The sequence below is a fragment of the Lactuca virosa genome, chromosome 9 (genome assembly GCF_052849685.1).
Source record: "Lactuca virosa cultivar CGN04683 chromosome 9, Lactuca_virosa_CGN04683_v6, whole genome shotgun sequence".
NCBI classification, from domain to species: domain Eukaryota; kingdom Viridiplantae; phylum Streptophyta; class Magnoliopsida; order Asterales; family Asteraceae; genus Lactuca; species Lactuca virosa.
In genome coordinates this window covers 59,612,607-59,617,441 of record NC_136434.1, presented here as the reverse complement: position 1 = coordinate 59,617,441, position 4,835 = coordinate 59,612,607, and the positions used below count along the sequence as shown (strand labels likewise).

The window sequence follows — 4,835 nt, the reverse complement described above, 5'->3', positions numbered from 1 at the left end:
ATGGTACTATTGGTCATGACATGCAAAGGCAGTGATTAGTTTCTAAAAAATTTCATAAATACATCATGGATTATTTATTTTCTTTCGATAGATTTCATATGGTTATTTAGAATGTGACTTTAACGATTTTTAATATTATAACTTGACAACTTCATCTTTTTTTACATAGTTATTTGTAACAAAAGTAATAAAGGGATAAACATGGATGAATTAATATATGTCAAAAAGACAACAAATACAATTTATGCTTTTGGAATCCATTATACACACACATTGTGTGCAGTGTGCAATGGTCCGAAAGTCAACCAATCAAAATTTAAAGAAAAAATTTACAATTTTAGCATTTAAAAAAAACAATTCAAAATTTTGTAAAAGAATTGCATGTAGCATTTATGAGTTGTTTGGTCATTCTAGCATTGTTTATACATAAGGCATTGAAAGTCTGTAATGTTTACTGCCTACTACTTTGAAAGGATGTTGCTTAAAAAATATGTATTGTAAGAAAATGAAAACATGAAAACAAACAGGAAATACATAAGTGACATTCACAAGGAATCTCAATGAATTAGATAAGTTGAGTCATGACAGTCAAACAATGCAATAAGTAAATTAATATACCAGATCTCAATTGACATGTATAAGCATCAGAGTACATATATTCCAAGATTTGAGTTGACTATATATTCAATTAATATACCAGATCTCAATTGACATGTATAAGCATCAGAGTACATATATTCCAAGATTTGAGTTGACTATATATTAGCTTGAACATTCTCTATTGTAATACCCTCCACCTCCATTACCTACAAATTGAGTAAAAAAGAAAAGTTAGGCCTAACGTTATTTGTGTATAAGTAAGTCTGTGAAGCAAAAAACTCATTCAATATTTTAAAAATCAAATTCAAATATACACACATATGTGCACTCCTCAATCAAACCCATTTTTGAAAGAGGGGGAGGGGTTGGGGGAATATTATCAGTTTTGAGAGAAATAGTAATGTTATTAAGATCTTTAGCAACAAAACCACCCATTCTTCAAAATTTAAGACAGACTAAGCCCATTAGACTCGACAACCCACACGTATAATTTATAAAATTGATTGTTTTACCCTATTCCCAGTTCATCTTATTATTCAATAAACATCATAGCCAAATTTAACTACATTCAGAACTTCTTCAACATCTGATTCACCCAAGCTTGTTGTTGTATGCTATTTTTCTTCAACATTATCTTCAAGACTAAGATTCTTACTGCACAATAGCCATAAATGTTGAAGAAATGAGTCAAAAGCTATTATTATTTAGTCCACCATACACTTATAATGCCCAATATAGTATATAATATATCCCGTATCAAACATGAATGCCTAACAAATACTCTTTATTATTAAAGAAAAAACCATACTATTTGTGATTATTTTTCTAAAATAGATGAAGCTGGAAAAAAAAACCTAAACTACTACCTGAATTTTTTACTAATAATGGCTTAAAGAATGAACAATTTAGAACGAATACTGCATAATCATTATAGAATCCCATAGATTGTGGGAAATAAAAAATCATAGTTCAAGACTTTTGAACTCCTTTTGTCATCATATAATAAAAAAGACACTAAAAAAAATTAGAAAATATGGGATCCAAAGTAGAAGAAAAAAGAGACGCTACCAGTTAGGCTTGTGATGACTGGTCGAAGTTCCTCTCTCCCCATCGACTTAAACTGCTCCATGACTGACAGGCTGGTGGAGGAGGAGCAGGATGTAGAGGCGAAGTGGATTCAGATCGTCCTTCAGTGACAACACAGAATATCAAGGATTAAAATTTCTAAACAAACAATTTGAAATACTATAACTAAACTCATTTTCTAAGAGAGAGTGAAGTATTACCCTTAATCGAAGTAAAGCCTGTCGAGAAATCTTGAACCCTTAACAACTTATTTAACACAAAATTATGTATCAGATCTCTCAAGTACTTAGAAACCAAGTATCATAGAAGACAATAGATTTGTGCAGAGTAATAGAGAAGAGAGAGGTTCGAGATTCTTGCCTGCAAAATTCGAAAAGAAACTACTTGGTGGTGAATCGATGCCGCGGTTTATCGATCTATAATCATGTTGAACTTTGGATTTCATATCTGTTTTCTCTATTCTTGAAATGTATTCATAGCTCCACAAATACGTTAAAGTTGAAAAAATATATATATAATAAGCAAATGACTTTAGGAGGAAATCGTTGCACAAAATCAACTTGCTAATTATAATTAAATTAACAAATGTATCTTCTCATTGGTTACTGGGGTATATCCATCTTTGTAAAGCAAAACCCTACACAACCATGATGAAATCTGAAAGCAAAATACGAAAAAATTAATGAACCTAAAATCAGAGAGAGCTAAAGCATAAAACATCAAGAAATTTGAAAGCCTAATACCGAAAAACAAAACACCTTAATCAGAAAAAAGACAAATCAGAAAAACCCAAGAAATCAAGAATATTCAGAAAAAAGGATAAGAATCAAGAGCCACATACGAAAGGATGAAGATCAAAAGCTTTCAATTTAGTTTACACCATATCCGCCTTCCACAAATCCAATTAATCAAGGTCTATGATTTTCTTAATATATCTTAGATAATTAAAGTCATAAATCTGAAATATGTATACAGAAAATGGATTAAACATACCAGGTCCAGAACATGGAATTGATGGTGATACACGGCTAGGGTTTTGGAAGCAAAGGGAGATGGAGGGACTCGGTAGAGTACTGATTGAGAATGAAGAGTCCGAACTCATGGAAGCAAACTCACAATCAAAACTTCAAAATATATTATTTACCTCTAATAGCATAAGAAACGCATTCCTCATCTTTATACTTTAAACCCCCAGGCCCCAATAAAACTCCAACTTGTTCCCGCCCATCCTTTAATCACTTCTTCTGTTTCTTCGCTTCACCATTTATTATTGTTACAACTGCAAAAATATTCAAAATGAGAACAAAACTCCTAGAAATTACAAGTGATAAAGCTATAAATTCAATTACCTTTTGAATGAAACAATAGAGAGGGGAGAGAGTCCATTATGATTGTGATTTCCATAAAAACCCTGCAAGAAAAATTTTGATTGTGTTGCATAAAACAACAAAACCCATAAAAATCCACAAAGAGAGGGGTGGGTCTATTACCTGGAGGACAAAACGGAGACGATGGTGGTGATTTCAATATCTTATCTCAGCATTTGATCCCGCTAATACGATTATACGAACCTATTTAATAACTTGTAGCGCTGCTCTAAAAAATCGACCATGTACCAGAGAAAAAATATAGATAATTTCGATTTCCTTACGTCGATGACATGGGTGACCAGTGATTTAAGGCGCCAGTAAGAGGGAGAGAGACCCCAATGGTGGTGTCGATGCGGTGTTGTGGAGATGGTGATGAATGATCGGCATGTTAGAGAAAGTAGATAGGAAGAGTGATGGTGACGACGATAAACGGTGAGAAATATTTGAGAAACTGAAAATGATGGAGAAGACGATGTCAAGTTCCTCGGCTACTTTAAACAAAGGCACGGGAAACCAAAAGACAAGGTTTGGCCGATTCAATTTTGTTAAGAAACAGGGGGAAGGCGTCCGATATAACTGGAGGAGATAAGAGCCAAAGTTTTTTATAACGGACTAATGATATTCTTAAAAGATAATAGATAATATTAATATATTACAAATTGGTTGTAATTTAAGCATAGATATTTGAACGTCTCAAAAAAATATTATTATTATATTCAATCTATTTTTTGAAATAGTCAGATTTCTTTTATAATAAGATAGTATATATATATATATATATATATATATATATATATATATATTAATTCCATTGTGATTGTTTGGAACGGTCAAAGCCTTTAATTTTATGCGTTGAGACACGTTAACATGGCAACGAGCCTTAACATAACATATATTTGGGGCGGTGTTCTCCAAACCTTAACGACATTAAGGGGATGCCAAATAGGATCATCCACGCAATGGATGACCCATACTCAACAATCTTAATCTTTTATCATTAAGTGTATATATAATTACTTTCTTTTTTATCCTTGTTTATATTTTAGAGATCATCTATACCAACAAACCAATTGGAAACCAAAATGATAAAACTTTCAATATGCTATATAAATGAAAATTGTAATTTACCCTATTAAAATTCATCATTATAAATGTTAATCATAAACCAAGTAATCAAATATAGATAGCACCAAATATAGAAAACCCATAACATGCTATTAAAGTTGGTAAAAAAAAACTAAAAAAGTGCACGATCTGCTAACAGGATATGGACCAAAGTCTGTGGGCAGGAAGATATTTCTCGCAAACATCTTCTAAACAATAATAATGATTACATTTTTTTCTATATAATTAAGGATCCTTCACTTTTTTTTTCTTTTTATATTAATTTTGTGCAAATTAAAATCATATCTTTTCTAAAACCACTTTATTACTTTTTTTTAATAAAAAAATCAATAAGGTTTATATATTAGATTGTAATTTTTGTTTTCTTCTTGTGTTTAATATCTGAGGTTATATATATATATATATATATATATATATATATATATATATATATATATGAAAATTTATGTGAAAATTATAATAGACACAAATTGTGAGGATTATAATAGACACAAATGAATGTAGTTTTTTTTAATTATAAAATATTGTTTTTTTTAATTCAATCATATCCTTATAGATATTATTTTCGTTGGTTACACAAATAAACATTACAATTGCATGTTCCGTGTTTCATAATTTTATAAGGAAAATAAGATTGAATGATAAGTTCTTTTC

The 4,835-nt window shown here is 30.5% G+C and overlaps 1 long non-coding RNA gene across 1 annotated transcript; it reads right to left on the bottom strand.

The window, feature by feature from the left end:
• Positions 1–2,221: 2,221 nt before the first annotated feature.
• LOC145136895 (uncharacterized) lies at positions 2,222–3,100 on the bottom strand. Its single transcript, XR_013720762.1, has 3 exons — positions 3,036–3,100; positions 2,680–2,965; positions 2,222–2,343 (listed from the first exon to the last, which is right to left on the bottom strand). It is a non-coding gene; the product is annotated as an uncharacterized LOC145136895 (long non-coding RNA).
• Positions 3,101–4,835: the final 1,735 nt, after the last annotated feature.